This window comes from Chlamydotis macqueenii, chromosome 1 (genome assembly GCF_036417535.1).
Source record: "Chlamydotis macqueenii isolate bChlMac1 chromosome 1, bChlMac1.mat, whole genome shotgun sequence".
NCBI lineage: Eukaryota > Metazoa > Chordata > Aves > Otidiformes > Otididae > Chlamydotis > Chlamydotis macqueenii.
This window is the reverse complement of record NC_141556.1, coordinates 47,110,753-47,131,143: the sequence shown is the minus strand read 5'-3', so window position 1 is coordinate 47,131,143 and position 20,391 is coordinate 47,110,753. Positions and strand designations below refer to the sequence as shown.

The following is a 20,391-nucleotide window of genomic DNA, read 5'->3' as shown; positions in this document are numbered from 1 at the left end:
TTGTCGGTCTGTTCTGGATCAAAACTAAGTTTAAAAAAGGGGGTCCTATTTCTGGCAGATCTGGCCAATGTCAAGGCTGGATATGCAGTCTTCCCTTGAGCAGACTGGTTTTGACTCTCAGTGCTACAAGAGTTTAGTACACCTGCTAGTATTCCTGTAGTCACATTTAAGAAAATGCTCCTGTGGCATAAGCAGAAGCGTGGGAAAAAAAGATACGCTATGGTACAGAGGCATCAGCTGGAGCCTTCAGTGAACATGAACGTATGCTCTCAGACATGGCCACTATGTTTGACTGAAACTTTAACAGGTGATTTTCTACTACATTTCTGTAAGACAATGCAGGTTTGTTTGCCTGCCTTTTTATATTAAAAAATAAGCTCCTAAATGTAAGCGTTGGCATGAATATGCAGTGCTAATTTATCTCTGTTACGCAACCCTACCATCTATCACTTGCAGATCTGCCCAGACAAAACTTTTCTTTGTATAACAGGAATCTGCTTCAAGAGTGGTCCATGACAAGCCCTCTGGGATTAACTGGTAATTACACTAAAGACTTCAGCATTAAATGCATCCTAAAATACCAAGCAAGATTTTGTATCATTTAAAGTGTTCTCTCCTAGTAACTACTTTTGCAATTCATAAGCAAATAACTTATTTGATAACCCATCTGTAAACCTTCAACTATTTGGAAAATGATGGGTTTTACTGGAAGTAGTAGTCTGGATTTAAGAAGCCTGACTTTGTGTGGGAAATTATTAAAATTGTGAACCTAGTGTCTGCTGCCTGTAAGATGAACAATCTCTCCAGGAAACCAGAAGATTGCAAGTTACCACGCTGTGAGGAAGCCAATATGGGTTAATCTATCTATCTTCTGTTGTCCTTTTTGCTTTAAAGAAAATGTTGTCTTTTAAACCAACTGATTTGTATTCCTGACTGGGGCATGTTAATTCAGTGGGTGTTAGGTCACCTACTTTCTTTCTCCCTAATGACTAGATAGGACTTGAAGCTTTTTATAGTGACTCTAAAATCTGAACCCAGCTCTTCTTCCTATGAAGCAAAGCCTAGCAGCAGGCCTTCCATGATGAAATTAAAGACAAAGAAGTATTAATATGAGGAGGAAGCCCTTTATTATCTTCAAATAATGTTGTATGGTTTAAAAAATCAGCTTTTGTCACTGAGGATTTTTTTTTTTTGGTAGGCCTGAACACCTCTGCCCTTTGGGTACCTAACTATCTTAATGGTACTTCATTGATTAAGAATGCAGCAAGAGAGCAGCATTCCTTACTAGACTTGTTTTCTAGTGTGAAAACAGATTTTTTTTCCATATCACTTATGCTTTTGAGGTCAACGAGTGAGTTTAAAGTTATTTATAAATGAAATCACAGTTGTGATGATATTGTCTTAGAAACAGTTATTTTAGAGAAACATCTTCCAAATTATTAGCTGTTGTTCCCAGTTTGAGATTTTTAATGAAACCAACTGTAAATATGCATAAGATAAGTGATTTAGGGATATTTTAGGAAGTCAGCTGTGTACTGGGCAAGGAAGATGTTAAAACAAATTAATAAGGTTCAAGTAGTAAGCCTCAGTATCCTATTACAGGTGGTAAAAGGCAACACCTGGAGTTTTGTGTCCCTTTTTTTACCTCTTTTTTCCCTTCCACATTGTTTATTAAGACCATTTTTTGACTAGAGTTTAAGTACTTAACACTAACTAATACATCACTCTGTCTAAATTGGAGACATATGGATTCAATGGGTGGACTGTTCAGTGGATGAGGAATTGTCTGGATGTTTGCTTCCAGAGGGTAGTGGTCAATGGCTTAATGTCTAGATGGAGATCAGTGACAAATGGTGACCCTCAAGGGTCCATACTGGTACCAGTGCTGTATATCTTCATTAATAACGTAGTGGGATCAAGCGCACCCTCAGACAATTTGCAGCTGATACCAAGCTGAGTGGTGTGGCTGACATGCCTGAGGGATGAGATACCATTCAGAGGGATGTGGACAAGCTTGAGAAGTGGGCCCATGCCAACCTCATGAGGTTCAACAAGGCCAAGTGCAAGGTCCTGCATTTGGGTTAGAGGAACTCCCAGTATCAATACAGTCTGGGGGTGAAGGGATTGAGTGCAGCCCTGCTGAGAAAGACTTGGGGGAACTGGTGGATAAAAAGCTGGACATGAGCCAACAATGTGCACTCACAGCTCAGAAAACCAACTGCATCCTGGGCTGCGTCAAAAGAACGCGGGTGGACAGCAGGTCCAGGGAGGTGATTCTGCCCCTCTACTCTGCTCTGTTTGGAATACTGTGTCCAACTCTGGACTCCTCAGCACAAGAAAGACATGGACCAGTTGGAGTGTGTCCAGAGAAGGGCCACTGAAATGATCAGAGGGCTGGAGCACCTCTCCTATGAAGAAAAACTGAGAGAGTTGGGGTTGTTCAGCCTGGAGAAGAGAAAATTCTGGGGACAACCTTATTGTGGCCTTTCAACAGTTAAAGGGCGCCTGTAAGAAAGATGGGGTCAGACATTTTAGTAGGGCCTGTTGCGACGGGACAAGGTGTAATGTTTTTAAACTAAAAGAGGGTAGATTTAGACTAGATATAAGGAAGAAATTTTTTACAATGAGTATGGTGAAGCACTGGAACAGGTTGCCTAGAGAAGTGGTTGATGCCCCATCCCTGGAAACGTTCAAGGTCAGGTTGGACGGGTCTCTGAGCAACCTGATCTGGTTGGAGATGTCCCTGCTCCTTGCAGGGGGGTTGGACTAGATGACCTTTAAAGGTCTCTTCCAACACAAACTATTCTATGATTCTATTTTGTTCTGTGTGACTTTCTAGTGAATGAGTAGTTTCGTTTGAATCACTGAATGGCCATATAAATGTCTGCTTTGACCTTTGGCCAGTATAGAAATACAGGAAAATACCCTCCATAACAGCTTTTCTTGCAAACAAATTAGAAGATATTATAGACACAGCCCTAGGTTGCAAATTCTTCAAAGCAGGGATTACCCATTACTTTGTTTGCATACCTCCTATGGCCCAATAATACATCTAAGCACTAAGATGTTTTGAAAAATTTGGAAACTAGTGCTAAGAGACATCTGCAGAAAGCCACAGTAAAAAAAAAAAATGCTATTGTTTCATATCTAAGTAATGAGAAAGAGATTTATCTTCATCTATTTAAGTAGATCGTGCTAGTTTAATTTCTATTGAATATCTATGTTACCAAAAAAAAAATCTGACAAGCATATTTTAATTTTCTTTTTTAATATTTCTCCTGTGGAGGCAAAAAAAATAAAGTGTCCATCTTCTGGAAAATAAAAGAAATTGTTCTTCATGTGATGAGATGTAATTATACAAAACAGAGAGGAGGACATCTTATATAAATGCCAATATTATAAATACTGAAAAATTAGGAAAAAAATATTGTTTATTACAACATTAATACCAGTTACAGCATGTGAGCATCCAATCACTTCTTTTTGATCCCATTAGTCCCAGGGTATTTAGCCACTACTGTGTTTGGGGCCATAAAAATACTGTTGCAAACCACAACATTAGTATTAGGATGTATTAAGGAAACACCAAGATAAGTGCTGGGTCCACTTCTAGGCTCCTCAGTACAAGAAAGATATGGAATTACTGGAGTGAGTCTGGTGCAGGGACATAAAGATGACTTAAGAGATTGTAGCATTTTACATATAAGGAAAGGCTGAAGTTGCTGGGAGTGCTCAGCTGGGGGAAGAGAAGGCTCAGGGCAATCTTGTCCATGTGTACAAATATGAGAGGAGGGAATGAAGAAGAGGGAGCCACTGACTTTGCTCAGTGGTGCCCACCGATGAGACAAGAAGCAATGAGCGCAGACAGAAACATATGAAATTCCATCTGAAGATAGGAAAACACTTATTTACTGTGGAGGTGGTCAGGCACTGGACCAAGTGTCCCAGAGAGGTTATGGAGTCTCCATCCTTGGAGGTACTCAAAACCAGACTGGACATGGTCCTGGGCAACCTGCTTTAGCTGACCCTGCTTGAGCAAGGAGGTTGGACTAGATGACCTCCAGAGGTCCTTTCCAACCTCAACCATTCTGTGATTTCCAAAGCGAAATTCTGCATGAGGATCAGCAATGGGGAATACCTAAGTAATGGCTACCAGGGTTTTGTAATAATTGCCATCAGAGCCTTTTTTAAGCCATTAAAATCCTCACCGTACTCTAGCAGAACTCTATAACTGCAGTATGGTGTTTCAAAGCACGACTACCCTTGCACTGAGAGTTCAGTTTCTGGTACCATAACAATAACACTGAAGAAAAATAAAATTTAAGTCTCATCCTTTGCCTCACCCTCATCTTAGTGTCTTTCAATTAAATTCACACACACGTCTCTGTCTCCTGCTTCTTCCTGATGTCAGCTGCCGATCATTCCCACATGCAGCAAATTGAGAAAGGTGCCAGCAGCCACTTCTCCCCTAGAGAGTCAGCAGGAGACAGATTGCAGCTCTGTGGAGAGCTCCAGTGCCTGGGAACAGGAGATCACATTTTTCACGACTGTAGTATGCTATGTGTTACATAACTCAGCTGTTGAATCTTAAGAAATTAAACAACATGGCAGTTGCCTGAACACAACATTGTTTTGGGGAAATTACAGCTCGAGCACAGGGGAAACTCTGATAGTCCCTTATGGCAAATATTCTTGAAAAATGGAGAGAGTGAAAATAGTCCTTGAAAGCATTTAACAGCTGCAGACAGGCTCAGAGCATAATAGCTCTTTGATCTTGGGTATGATGGGAAGAGCACCACTGGGAGCTTAATGCCATCATTTTATGCAAATGTCATGGAAGGAGACTCCATGTAGTTAAATTGTTCTGTCTCAAATACAATATTTATGAAAGCCAGCGCTTCTTCATTATCACCCAGGTGGATACAGTAGATCATTATATAATAGAAATTATATCTAAATGTTATCTTTGACTTTGGAAAACTAGAAGATGCTTTGATGAGAGAGAACTACTTGTGATATTTATAAGCCTGTTTGCAAAAATCTACAGTTGATAAATACTGACTGTAACAAATAATGCAAACCCTACCATATCATAAGCAAAATCACATATAAACTGGGAACTAAAAATGTACAAAGATAAAAACTAGTCATTTCAACAAAAAGAAAAATCCAGGACACGATTTTAATTTTCTTTGGGCAATCCTATTGTGACTGAAATCAGCAGAGATTTTTTTTCAAAATGGTCTCTGCAAATAAAAAAATCTTTGAAAATATTGTTAGCAATGTTTTCAGGCAATGCCTTTAAATTAAGGAATAGGATCTCTTCTACCATATCCTGAAAAAAAAAAAAGATGTACTGATTTCTGAGCCTACTGTAAATTCAGTCTTTTTTTCAGAGACTTCAATAATGTTTTTACCTTATTTATCTAAATAACAAGGTGTTTGTTTGATTTTAACTTTCTGGTCTTTCATGGGGTGAGTTAGTTTTAAAACCCCATGAAAACAAACATGATCATCTTAGACAACTCTGCATCTTTAACTTGCAGCAAGTGTTACTAAAGTACAGCAGAATAGTTTGGGTTTTCTTTACTGCTTAAGAAAAAAAGTATAGGAACAATATGAAGTACCTTTAAGGAAAAGCATGCATGCAAAAATCACAGAACTAAGTGATACAACTCTGTGTAAACTATTTATTCAAAAGAATTCCAAGTCAGAAGAAAAAATGGAAGCTAACTGGAGAGAAAGACAGATACGCTATGAAATGCATAATGACAAATTCTAGGAGAAAATGTTTAGAGGAACTTTATTCTAAATTGTTTGCTAATAAAAATAAATAAATAAAGTAAATCAGCTTCTGCATAAGACTGCTTGGTTAAAAACAACTGAGATCATAACATTTTTACTTCAGTACTATGCGGCCAAAAAACAAAGCCAATTAAAATATAAAAGTTAAGGGTCAATCCTTATCCTGGACTCAAGAAGTTTACTAGATTAGTTTTTTGTCCCTCTTGCTCTCATTTTTACAAGTTACTGGCTTTGACTTAAATTTAAAAAGTAAAATGGGTATCACTGAAATGTAAGATTCTTGCTTTAAATGTAAGGGTTTGACAGTTATAGACGGTAACAAACAGTTATTTCCAATATGGATTGTTCCTGTGATTTTCAAGACAGGCAGCATACTGCGTACAGGCAATTCAAAGAGAGGATTCACTTGTTACAGTAATAGCAGAGCTAAACATCATATTGCAGTTAACTAGTATTACTACTTCAGAAAGAAAGTGTTGTCAGATTTGTTATACTGCTTTCTGTGCGAAGTCTACAGTTTTCATTTATTTACTCACTTATTTTTGTAGTAGCAGTAATAGTATCAGTAGTAGCAGTAAATTCTCCCTTTTGCGGTTATCTTACATTAACAAGTATAGAAATGAGGAACTGAAGCAGTAAAACAAGAATCTGTAAACTGAACTCTACTCCAGTGGGTCTATTAATGACATGCAAAGCCTTATTCCTGTATGATTTATGATGTATATGTCAGTGTTCCCCCACTGCAAGTCAAAACCACTCTGCACGTGAGCCATTCTGCAGGACACCCAGCTCCTTCAGTGTGTTTCCCTCTTACGCTTCGAGTTACCACATGTAATCACTGGTGACACACATCCAGTTAGACTGGTTGCTGTATGAGTGCTGGTGTGCTGCAGTGATCTCTTCTGTCTCATGTGCCAAAGCATATCAGAGCACAGTTAAACCCTTCCTTGGCTCTCCTTCAGAAACCTTTCCTAAAAAGGAAAGAAAAATAAATCTCTCATCTATCCAAATTTTTACAAAGCTTATAGAAATGTGATATAATTTTGATACCTCTGCCCCTTTGACAAATTTGGTTGCAGTTAGACAGCAAGTTCAAGAACTATTTAGAAAGTATTAGTAAGGGATAAACATGCCATGTCCATCATTTTTAGCTCAATGTTCTGAGGGCTTTTTTTGGCTTTTAAAAATTGCTTTGATTTTGTAAATATTAATTGAAATTATATCTGCCAAATTGAATGTACTGGGGGAAAAATAGGCTGTATTGGGGAAAAAGAATCATTTAATAATTTTTCAGTTTTTAAAAATGTGTGCCAGGACACATAATTAATTAATTAATAATAGTGAGGTTAAAAAAAGAGAGATGAAAGACCAAGCAGAGTTCTCATAGAGTAAGAACAAGTAGCACACCTTTTTACTATTTACTACCTAATATTATAGATGTTTGTAAAAAGCATATGATTGATTTGCAAGAATATTCACTTAGGAGAACTTTTTTTTTTTCAATTTTTCCCAAAATAAAATATTTATCTATTACAAAAAGACGTGACACAATCCCCTTTTTACATAATGCTGACAAACACAGTATGTTTGCTAAGGCAGTGCCTAACAAAAATTCAGTTTGAAAGCCAATCCCTGGCAATGCTGGCACATTGCGACACCAGATGTTTCTTACTTTAAGATAACTGAAATGTCTCTTAACTACATCCTAGAACTGAAGAGCACAAGGGGCAGAACTTGGCAAGAACAAGGTACTGTGATTCATAAAAATTGAGCTTCATAGAAAGACTTCTGAGAAAATTGAAATCTCTCCTTAGCTCAGGGGAGTATATGTCAGGGACCGACTTTGTTCTCTTGCTCTCATATGAAAAAGCATTTTAGTGGGATTTATAATAGTTATTCCTGCATTTTCTTTTAAATATTTAATCTTAATGTTATTTCATAAACCAAGAATCTCTACTTCATGTTCTCCTGTCAAAACCATACAACTTGGTATGAACCCTGAACCCTGCTCCAAAAATGGGTTGAAGCATTTACTGAGCCATAGATCAAGATTCCGATTTTTTCCTGTAGGTAATCCTGCTATCCACAGATGCAGCTCTACCACTTTCAAGGCTTGAGTTTAGCATAGTTCTTCCCTTTATCAGCAGGGCATACTTTACAGCTTTGAGTGACTCTAAGGTCTGATCTGGTACTCTGTTGAGCCCTGTACAGTTTTAGCTATCTCCTCTGAATTCCCATCTTTGAGAAATTCCTGGCATACCTGTCAGGGCAGATGATGTCAGTTACTCCATTTCTATACTACTTAGCACAATGGAGCTCTGTTCTTGGATATCCCCCGGATGCCACCCTAATACAAACAATAGTATCCTTTTCTGCTCTCTGAATATCTGAATTTCTCTTAGAAATCCATCAGAGTTGGATACTGATGGCATCACATACAGAAAAGTAAAAACCTTCTGTGAATTTTACTTCTTAACATCCTTGTCAAAATTAAATGACTACCTTAACATCATGGGCCATGCGTACAAGTCATGTGTCATACTGATTTTCACAGGGTTTTTTTGCAGATCTACCAAGAAAGAAAGTGTAGAGAAGATTCATTATGGCTTGCACTTAGTTTCTCTTTCAGTAAAGGAGGGAGCAGTCATATGAGTAACTGCTGGCAAATATTAGCTTACCTTTCTCACATTAAAGTACCTCTCACCTACAATCTGAACAAGCTATGTCAAATTACTGCATAGTAAATAATCATTTCCATTCATCTCTCAAAGTTGTGCTTCCTCTATCAGTAATTTATTTTCCTCATAAAAATGAATAATGAACTGCCTGAGATGAAATACAGAGGCTGTTGCAAGTTATGAGCTGTTGCAAGTTCTGAGCTCTATGTGAACTCAGTGTGTCCTCAAAACTCAGTAGGATTTCCTCTGTTTTTCTTCTTTATTTTCCTAAACTGAAATGCAAACAGTCATAAGACTGAATAATCTGTGAAAACAGACTTACTTTTTGATTTGCAGAAGCCATATGTCAATCCATTGAAATCACGAGATTTTTATACGGGTTGCTGGCCCTAACAGAGCTGACTACAGGTGTGGGCCCAAAACATAATTTTAAAACACATTTTAAAAGATAATTCTTTCTTTGTTGGGTAAATACCACAGGAAAAACGGAAGTGTTCAAGTTTTTCTCGTGTTTTATGAATACACTGTAGATGATTACTCCTAACTTAAGCAGAAGTCCCTGCCACATGTTCTTTCAAAAAAAAAGGAACCTTAGGATCACCCACTCTTGGAGATCAAGTGTGAGAACATCTAAGGAATCTGAAGGTGCACAAGTCCATGGGACCTTATGAGATGCATCCAGGGGTCCTGAGGGAACTGGTGAATGAAGTTGCTAAGCCACTGTCCACCATATTTGAGAAGATGTGGCAGTCTGGTTCCTGCTGACTGGAAAAGGGGAAGTCTAACATCTGTTTTTCAAAAGAGAAACAAGGAAGACTACAGGCCAGACTATCTGACCTCTGCTCCTGGCAAGGCCATAGAGCAGATCCTCCTGGAAACTATACTGAGGCACATAGAAAGTAAGGAGGTGGATGGTGACAGCCAGCATGGCTTCACTAAGGGCAAATCATGCCTGACCAATTTGGTGGACTTCTGTGATAGGGTTACAGCACTGGTGGATAAGGGATGAGCAACAGATGTCATCTGCCTGGACTTGTACAAAGCATTTGACACTGTCCCGCATGGCATCCTTATCGCTAAACTGGAGAGACATGGACTTGATGGATGGACCACTTAGTGGATAAGGAATCGGCTGGATGGGTGCATTCAAAGAGTTGTAGTCAACAGCTCAGTCTCCAGGTGGAGACCAGTGATGAGTGGTGATCCTCAGAGCTCGGTATTGGGACCGGCCCTATTTAACCTATTTGTTGGCAACATGGACAGTAAGATTGAGTGCAGCCTCAGCAAGTTTGCTAACACCACCAAGCTGTGTGGCGGTTGACACACCTGAGGGATGGGATGCCATCCAGAGGGACCTTGACAGGCTGGAGAGGAGGGCCTGTGTAAACCTCATGAAGACCAAGTGCAAGGTCCTGCACACAGGTCAGGGCAATTCCAAGCAGAAATACAGGCTGGGTGGAGAATGGATTGAGAGCAGCTCTGAGGAGAAGGAGTTGGGTGTGTTGGTTAATGAGAAGCTCAACATGAGCCGGCAACGTATACTTGCAGTCCAGAAAGCCAACCACATCCTGGGCTGCATCAAAAGAAGCGTGGCCAGCAGGTTGAGGGAGGTGATTCTGTTCCTCTACTCTGCTCTTGTGAGACCCCACCTGGAGTACTGCACCCAGCTCTGGAGCCCAGACATATGAAGAACATAGACCTGTTGGAGCGAGTCCAGAGGAGGGCAACGAAGATGATCAGAATTTCTAGCTGAAGGACTAGCTAATCTGCAAACTAAACTGCTAAATAAAAAAATAAAAAAAAATAGTAGCACTTTTTTAGCATTAACTTGTTTTCCTGACAGAAATAAATGGTTATAGCTTTCAGATTTGTTAGTTTAATTGTAAAACAATTTGGGAGGGTGGGGGGTGGGCAATAAATTCCTTTTGTAAACTAGAATTAGTATGGAAAAGCTCATTACTGCTAATGTTTTTTAAACCTCACACTATTAAAGTCCTTTGAAATCAGTGTGAGATGTAAAGTTTAACAAAAGGTTACCTAGGTACCAGCTCAGAAAATTTAGATGGACTGAAAACTGTGTTGCCACTATAACTTTCACACTTAAACACTCTATTAACAAGAGTGTTTATCCAACAAGAATTACAAATATTTCAAAGAAACACAAATAAATTCAAAGGGAATACCAAAACCATAAATTTAAGATAGAAGCAGCAAAACAGTAGTTCAGCCATCAGAATTAGTATGTCATCTGTCTTTGGAATACTTTTTCTATTGACTACTTTAAAATGTTTCTTGAAAGTCTTGCTAACTAAATTTAAGCATTCATTGCTTCAAATAACTACTCAGTCATTTTGATGTTTCAGATTCCCAGTGTACAATTTATCCATATGAACTCTAACACAGCAGGAGAAGAGCTCATGTGGACAGAAAACATTATTATGGGAAATGAAAATAGTTAGTTCTGCCTAAAAAGTAAGCTGGAGTAAGTAGTCACACTGACAGATGATCCCTGGAGGTATACACCGAAAGAAAAATATTATGTAGTTAGAAATACTTTATGGAGTGTCATATGCACGCATATCTTACTGTTATGGCTGACTTTTCTGACCTAAAATAAACCTCTGTTAATGAACACTTCCTTTATCCATTGTTTCCTGATGTGATTGTACCAGAAATCTCATCCTGCTCCTGTGTAAGTGAAGAGATAAAAGAGGCAGCATCATACCAACACCAGTTTGCAGTGAATATTCATAAAAGCATTTCTCTTCGCTCTCCTTTGCAAAATTACATAATTACAGGCTTTTTCCTATAACTTTTTTTCCTACAAATTAATAAAAGACAAATTCAGGTGACCATGTAGCAGTTTTGCCAGGGGTGGAGGGGCGGGGGGGTGGTGGACCACGTTATGTGTAGGCTCTAGTGATGTGTCCGAGATATCCAAGGAGTTTAAATGTTTCTGGTTTATGCATTATGTACATAGGTAAGCCAAAAGAGAAAAGAATATCATATGAAGATCTAACAGGATAAAAGTTGGTCTCTTCCCTCCAAGTATTCGTGTGAAATACAGATTATTTGAATTTTGCAAGTAGTAGGCAATGTATGACCAAAAAGCAAGATATGACCAAGAGACCAAACACTGTACTCTGAGATTGTGCACTCACTATATTCTTGTGACATTTCATTTACACTATGGATCACCTACTTAAAAAGAAACAATTGTCAGGCAAAACTTTTTCCTAATGAATAATACAACATACACCATTAATTTTTCATGGCAGGAATTCAGTTTTAACACAGGCAATATGGAAGTGCATATTTACCCACAAAAACACATTGCTAAGAAGGTCTCACAGTGCTTGTACCAGTGATCGTTTGAACAGCAGGGCTGGCCCACTGTAAAATACCTGCAACCAAGCCCAAAGATCTAGCAAGTGGGAAGGAGGAGCTGTCTGGCTTACTTAAATTTGTCAAAGTTCTGCTTCATCTGCTCTCTGACAATCGCAGCTTTTTAACAGGACACCAATATCTACAACCTTGTCCCAGACATCCTGTCTCCAAAGCTAAGCTGCTTTAAAGACAGTTTCCAATGGTACATCTCTGCTTGCCAGGTTAGCATAGCACCAACAACAGTGAGCACTTTGGCAATACAGAGCTTTAAACACTTCTAAAATTGTTCAGTTAGCCTCTGAGATACCTTATTCTGCAATCTGGACTTGAAAAACTTCTTTGGTTATGAGTGTTGCTGAGAGATGGCAAGGTCATTTATTCTGACAGAACCATATCCTGGGGCTTACATGTCTTAAATTAACATTTCTTCCCAGGAAAAAGTGTAGAATAAATGTTCCTTATCCTCAACAATTGAACATATAAAATATGCCAATGACTCCTTTCCATTATGTGTCCAACTAGGGTGGATATATAACAACTCCCTTCATGTTTCACAGAGTCTGGCAATTGTGGATTTGTCCCGTATGTATCACCTGCACTGTTCTTCTGAAATACAACACCTACATAGGTTTCTCGGGAGTCTCATCTGTCCATTTCTATGGTTTTTTTTTAATTTCCAGTTCTTGAAAAACATGTCACCGGTTGATAGCATGTTAATCTGTGCTATTCCATAGCAACCATGCTAAATATGGATCAGTGTCTGACTGCTGCCTTTTTCAGTACACATTTTATCAGGTTGATTTTCTTTTTCCCACCAGTCTATGTCACTGGGTTATAAGGACTAACAGTTACATATCTAAATCCATATTTCACTGTAAACTATTCAAATTATACCCAAATCTCTTGACAAATAGACCCCTGTGAATATAACACGGCTGAAAAAAGCCAGAACAAACACACGTTATCTGCTGTTTATCCAATAGAAGGAAAATAATTTAATGTAAATGAATAATTTGCCTGGTGAATACAAACTGGTTTATACATATTTGCTTTATTTAGTCACAGTTTGGTGTACATATAAAGCACAAAGTTTACTCAACATTGCTGTTTTTACAGATGAATATAGTAGCAGGAGGTGGGTGGGATAGAAATAGGAACATGGCATGCAGAAAGACTGTACAAGCTTGCCACCTCTCTCCGCCACCAACAAAGAATGCTTAGTGCTGTATAATATTAACTGGGGCAGAGGGAAGGCCGCTTTTTCTTAAATAATTTAGGGATTGCTACCTGGAGGCTGTCAAGGGAACCACTCCAGACAATTTTTGCAGTCTTCTGGCCTGCACAGGGATCTGATTGGAAGACGTCTATGGGATATGGTCTTGAAGATAAGAGAGTTCCAAAAGAGCTAGGTGATTTTCAAGGATCACCTCCTACAAGCTCAAGAGTAGTCCATCCTGATGAGTAAGAAATCAAGTAAGTGTGGCAGGAGGTCTTCATAAATAAGCAATAAGGTCCTGAAAAAATCCAGACTTAAAAAGGAAATATACAAGAAGTGGAAGCAAGGTCAGGTCACACAGGATGCTGTTTATCTTGACTTCAGTAAGGCTTTTGACATTCTCCTACAGTATCATTAATGACAAACTGATGAAGTATGGTCTAGGCAAATGCAGTGAGGTGGACTGAAAACTAGCTGGGCTCCAAGGTTTGGGATCAGTAGCCTGAGGTCAAAGTCAGTAGTGGTGCAACCCAAGGGCCATACTGGGACAAATTCTATTTAGTATCTTCGTTACTGACCTGAACAGTGGGGCAGAGTGCACCTTCAGCAGTTTTGCTTGTGGCACAAAACTGTGAGCAGTGGCTGATGTAATAGAAGCTTGTGCTGCCATTCAGAGGGACCTGGACAGCCTAGAGAAATGGGACAACAAGAAGGTTGAGGGGGGTCCTGATGAACAATAAGTTAAACATGAGTCAGCAATGCACTATTGCTGGAAAGAATGTCAAAAGCTTCCTCGGCTGCATTAGGCAAAGTATTGCCTGCAGATTGAGTGAAGTGATCCTTCCCTTCTTCTCAGCACTGGTGAGGCCATACCTGGAGTGTTGTATCCCAGTCCTGGGTTCCCCAGCACAAATGACATGGACTTGTTGGAGTGAATTCCTTGCAAGGTCACAAAGATAGTTAAGGGATTGGAGCACCTGAAAGAGAGTCTGGGAGAGCTAGGAGCATTCAGCATGGGGAAAAGAAGGCTCAGGGGGATCTTACCAATGTGTATAAATATCTGATGGGTGGGGAGGGGACAATGAAGTCATACTTTTAGCCACGGTGCTCAGTTAAAGGGCACAAAGTGAGATACTGGAATTTCTACTTCAACAGATGAAGATTTTTTTCTGCTGTGAGGGTGGTGGCACCAAGTTGCCCAGACAGGTTGCAGAATCTCCATCCTTGGAGATGTTCAAAACACAACTGGACACAGACTTGAGGAACCTGCTTTAGCTAACCTTAGTTTAAGAAGTGCGGGTGTACTAGATGACCTCCAGAGGTCCTTTCCAATCTCAATCATTCTGTTATTCTATGATTACTTGATCCTAGAGGCTGGAAGCTTGCCATCTTATTCAACCTGTTCTGATAGTTTCAATCATTCTCCAGAGTATCTTAAATTGAGCAGTACATTGCACAGTTAATGTTCTATTTAATCTGCTACTGCCTATATTCTTTGCTTGGTTTAGGTTAAAATATGCTGCTGTAAATTTAACTTTGTACTTAGATTAATTGCACTTTTTGCAAATGTTCTAAAGATTGTGTCTCCAATCTACATTCATTTTCTAGCCCATTTTAAACAACAGCAGCAAGTGATTTATAATCAGTTTCATCCAGCCTTAGTTAAAGACATAGAACTTTCTTGCATGCGTCAAATTACCTGTTCAAAATTATGTATACATCTTGATGTATTTGGAGGTACTGAATCAAAGTAGAAATAATATGACCAAATCATAAAGACATATCCTAACAAGTAAAAAGTAAAGAAGATAAATCAGGCCTGTTCTTTTCTTTTCCATTTTCTCAAAGCTGAGGTTGTCCAACACAGATACAGCCATCTTCAGTGTGGGTTTCAAAGTACAACAACAAATGTCTTGGGATGAATTATATTTGCAATTTTCATTAGTGCTCAAAATACTCTAAATTTGGTTTTCTTTAGAGTAGAACTGTATCCCTCTCTGGAAGTACCCATGGAGAAATAAATTTTGTACTTTTCTGTAAGTGAGAACTTTTGTAAGTTTTCCTTTTCTCAGAGTCTTTATCTTCGTTGCACATCTGTGGGGAAACACTGCTCAACACTATTTGCAAGATGCTGAGTTAAGCAACAAAACGTAATAAACATTTCCAAGTATAATCTGTCATTTCCCTGAACACTCTCCTCATCAGTTAGGGCAGACACGTTGGTGGTGATCTCAGTTGTGCTGTGATCTATGTGTACACATCCTGTATAATTTCTTCCAGCTCCCTTTTGTTCTCTATAAAGGGTTTCTCTGTTCTCTGGGAGACATTTTTAAACTACTTAATTGTTCTGGACCTCTGAACCCTCTATGAGGATATCCTCTTGACAATAGCACAAACCTTGGTGCATGGCCAGTCCTGTAACAGCAGCTCTTTTCCTTTGTGTTACAAAATATCACTTTAAATTTGTTCTTTACCAATGTACATGTTTCAAATGATCCTTTAGGAGGAATGTAGATCCTTCATCTTCATTGGTTTAAATTTTTGAACACCTTAATAGATCAAGCTGCTGTCTCTCCTGTATTCATTCATTAAGTAATTCTCATAGAATGGATTAGGTAGGAAAGGACCTCGAAGATCATCAAGTTTCAACCTCCCTATCATGGGCAGGAACACCTTCCAATAGATGAGGTCGCCCAAAGCCCCATCCAATCTGGCCTTGAACACTTCCAGGGATGGGGCAACTTCTCTGGGCAATGTGTTCCAGTGCCTCATCACTCTCACAGTAAAGAATTTATTCCTTAATCCTAATCTAAATCCACCTTGTTCCAGTTTAAAGCCATTACCCCTTGTTCTATCACTACATGCCCTTGTCAAAAGTCCCTCCCCAGCTCTCTTGTAGTCCCCCTTTATGTACTGGAAGGCTGCTAAGGTTTTCTTTCTTGAATTAGTCCTTGGTTAGCCTCAAGCCTGTTACAAATGGAATTATGTTCTAGAGGAATAGTTATAGTATATGGTTAAAGTATAAAATAATTATGTGAGTTAATTTGAATATCTCAGACAAATTCTAACTCAATCAATTACACCTTCTATCATACCTTCTGTTTATGCTCCATCTTTTTATGCCCGAGTGAATGATTATACAAAGTGTAAAGAAATATTTGTAAAGTTAATTGTAAGTGCATCTTTGGATTAAGGGTTAAAAATATAACTAAAAACTGAAAAGTACACACGTGGGCTGGCATAATATGGCAGAGGGAAGTTTACATCTAATATTTCCTAAATTTTAAGAGCATCCCTTTGCAACCTAATAATGATATTTGAACAGCGGTGCATATAGGTGGATAAAACATAAGGTAAAGATGATAGCCTTCTATGGAGTTAGACATGAAAGTCCTACTTGTCCTAAAATTAAAAATGTTTAAATTCTCAGACCAGCTAAAATGGAATTTGGAGGTGACAATAGGGACATGCTTTGTGTTTAAACAACAAAGGCATTGTTAACTTTTAGAATAGAGAACAAGGTACCGACTAAACTAACTGCATCTTTAAAGATGCTAGACACAATACTAGGAAGTTTATCAAAAGTATCAATTTTTAGAAACAATCAGGTATAGAACATCAAAGAAAAAATCTTACCAAGATTTTAATTAACTTCTGCAAATAATGAAACCTGTATTTCATTTAGGCATTTTTAATTTGCCTCTTGCCATGCTATTACACCTAACAAATATATTCATGTACATATACTTGCTAACCTGCTTGTGGGTAAGCAATGTAGCTATGGCACGTTGGCACGTCCATATGTGTTTTCAAAATATAAGTCATACTATCTAAATTATTTGGATTAATTTCCACATGAAAGCTACACTTTCACTTCGGTTGTCCTATATGAAGTAATTTGTTCTTCAAAGAGGAAACTATTAGACATTCTTCAATTTCTGCAATGACTCTATTCTTTGTTCTCTAAAAGTATCTGTTCTCTCACATTGACAGTAATGGGACCATGTTAGAACAGCTTCTAGAGAATTTCCTGAAAGAAAATTACTATTATATGATGTGAAATAATAGTACTACTACTTACTGCTAACATCATACTAAAACCTGACTGCGCTGTTAAGCTTTTTACTTTTTCTGGGTGAAACAGAGCCTTAGTTTCATTTACAGCCAGACCAAATAACCAAAGTAGAAACCAGTATAATGACTAAGTACAGATTAATAAAAAATACTAAACTATTCAATATTTAATTAAATAGTAATTCAATTTAATTAAGGCTTTGTAAGTAGAGGCTCAAACTGTAATGCTTAGGTAATGGTCATTAAAAAATGAAATATTTTTGAAGGAGAAAAGATAAAGTATTCATTAGCACAGAAACAGGGCTTTGCAACCTACCTTTGACTCAGCTTTGGCTAGGTGACTTCACCCATCTATCCCTCTGTATAATCTGTCACAGTAACATCTAAATGAAAAACAAAGAAGAATCTTTAAGCTGACAAGTTCTTTGTTTCCTATAATCATATTGCCTTTGGTCTTCAATAATCCTTAAGTGCTTTTAAAAAAAACCAACCACACTTAATTAAATTTTCTTCTCCTGGAAAACAAACAAACAAACAAAAAAAATCAAATTGCAATGTTTCTATATTTTGAAGCATTTAAAGTAAATGTCTTTCTTTTCCAAAAAGCTTAATAAAGACCAGGGAGTGCAAGAGATAAGAATTTAGCAATGTCAAGAATAATACTTAATGTCCTTCCTTACAAAATGAACCAATAATAAGTAAAATGGTTTTGGTTTTTTAAATTATTTTAAAGTTATTTGGTTTTAGCAATAATCAGTAAAAATCCTCATGAGAGTTTTCCTCATATATTTTCCTTCATACTTGTATCCCATCTTCTTTTATTCTGTTCTCATACTGTTCAGTATGCCAGCCTTTGAATGTGAAAAGATTATTTAGAGTTTTCCTCTCATCTGCACTGGTATCTATGTTTCCTTTTGTGTCATTTTACTAATTGAAGCCGATTATGTCAGAGTGTAGCTCTTCTGATAAACGTCATTTATCTTTTATATGTCCAAGAGAATGGAATCCATACAAAAAGCAGTTCTAGCATTTTAAGTTAAATTAAATACTGTTCAGAAAAACATATATTTTCAGCTTTTAAAAAGTATTATTAATTTACAGCAGAGGATTTTTTTTTAACAAGATCATTAGATAAAATTCTGATTAATTCCTTCTTAGTTAATAAGATTATTTCTTTTCCAAACACATCCAGTCATCAATATTTACAAAGAGGAGCAGCAGGTAAGAAGAAGGTGAAGTATATAGAAAATAAAAGGAAAAATAAAAACTCATCACCCTAAAATAATAATTTTTTGTAGCTATATTTAGTAAAGAACTGTTTTTAAGACTAGAAATTTGAAGCCTATTTTTATTTCAAAACTTGGAAAAGCAAAATTTATCTTTCATTCTCTAAAAATATAAAGAAACCACCTTCTACTGCATAATTTAAATGTAATGCAAAAAAGTCTCATCCCTGTTGTCAATCTGCTCATCTCTAGAAGGCCGTTATTTGCAAGCACAGTACAGTCTCCTGTAAGAATTTAGGAACTCAACATACTGGAAGTACTGATGTCCCTACATTTTCTTCATAAAGGAAATGATTAATGTGAAATATCACTACACAGCCACAGTGCCAGCCGTTGGCCTAGGTGACTCACGCTGCAGTTGTGGCTACATCCCCAGAGCAGCCAGGACTCACCTGCACGGACAGCACCAGTTGCCATTTGAAACCAGACTGGGCTCAGTGCTTGGCTGTGGGGCACAGCCAGGGAGCCCAGGGCTCAGCTCCTCACCTCCAGCCTCCCACAGGTGTGCCTGTAACAGCCATCCGCATCCCGTCTGGAGGCACCTTCCTCCTTCCTTTCAGACACCAAGGAAGTGGAGGAGACTAAACTGCTCTCTACATCCACTCCAAACCACTCTCAAGTGGAGCAAGAAGTTAAACTGCTGCAAGAAGGACAGGCTGCTTTCCTTATGGTTGATCTGTTTGTAAAGGTAATTAAGCATCACAACAGATAACCAAGGGAGGCTGTATAAACCAACTACTGTGCACTTTTAAGCATGGATTGGAAAAACTGCTGTCAGCAGCTTATATATTATGGGTTTTGCCTTAGGAAAAAAGACTACACTAGTCTCAGGAGTCCCTAGGGGATTCTTTTTATGACTCTCAGTAACTCACATATCCTTAATGATTTCAAACATGGCTTTTTAAATATTCCTGAAAAACTCCTGTTCATTAGAGAAGTCACACTGAATCAAGAGTTACAACCAATTATTTTTTTTAATTATTGTACTTACCATAAAACAGATATACCTAAGATATGCAAAAAGAAATAATCAAATATGTAAAAATATATGTGGACATATGTTTTTCAGTAATTTTAATAGTTAAATTCATAGAGATTATCAACTGTGTTCAGAAAAAATTAAAAGGTAGCACTTACTACTGATAACTACATCAGATGTCATTGGAATTTACGTTCTTTTTGGTGGCAAATGATAGATAATGCTTGCAGAGTACTAGATATTATTTTGCTACAATCAAAAAGCTTTTTACAAAACCAAATTAATTGAATTCAAACTATCAAACTGAAGTGAATGTTATCTGAAACTACCTTCTGCAGTTCCAGTAAATGTTTTGGAATTTCAGAGAGTTTCACTCTAAAATTTCAATAAAAACATAGAAAGTAAACAGTAATCTTGGAAACAATAACTTGAAATTATAATTTTAAGCCTGACAGCAATTTTCTATAGTATTTCTTGGATGTCCTGAGCTCAGTATGTTCCCTGTATTGAGCATATCTGTAAACTTCCTGAAGTTATTATAACTATTTACATGCTTAGTTAATGAGAGTTCTTACATACCTTCTTAAATGGTGGCCTACAAGAAGTAGCTAGAACTAGTTAGAACTATTTGCAGACTATTATTTTTGTGTTTATTGCAGACTTAATTAATCATTCACTAAAATACACACTCCCCAATAACCCTTCTAAGACTCAGATACATTCCAGAGTCCTTTAGAATACAAAGTTTAATGAAATCAGGTGCTATTTGTAACATCATTTTCCCTTGAAATTTATTAGAAACTAATTTATCCTAACAGTGTTAACACAATTTGGTATTAATGTGCTGCATTACTGAATTCCTCATTAAGAGATATGAATCAAATGTGATTTCTAATCCCTGCTCCAAAGATTGCTTAATATGAAATACTGAAGTATTCCTTGGAAGTAAGCGTTGGTCTACTTTGT

General features: G+C 37.7%; 1 long non-coding RNA gene across 8 annotated transcripts in view; it reads right to left on the bottom strand.

Moving 5' to 3' along the window:
- Positions 1–5,593: 5,593 nt before the first annotated feature.
- The window catches only part of LOC147602015 (uncharacterized), a 32,704-nt gene continuing 17,906 nt past the window's right edge, over positions 5,594–20,391 (bottom strand). For 7 of the 8 annotated variants that reach the window (XR_015258801.1, XR_015258802.1, XR_015258803.1 and 4 more), the window contains 4 exons: positions 17,477–17,543; positions 13,665–13,775; positions 11,092–11,171; positions 5,594–6,776 (listed from right to left, as the gene is read on the bottom strand). This is a non-coding gene — a long non-coding RNA (uncharacterized LOC147602015). Of the gene's footprint in view, positions 6,777–11,069; positions 11,172–13,664; positions 13,776–17,476; positions 17,544–20,391 lie in introns of all 8 variants that reach the window. The other variant, XR_015258810.1, reaches the window with a different exon arrangement.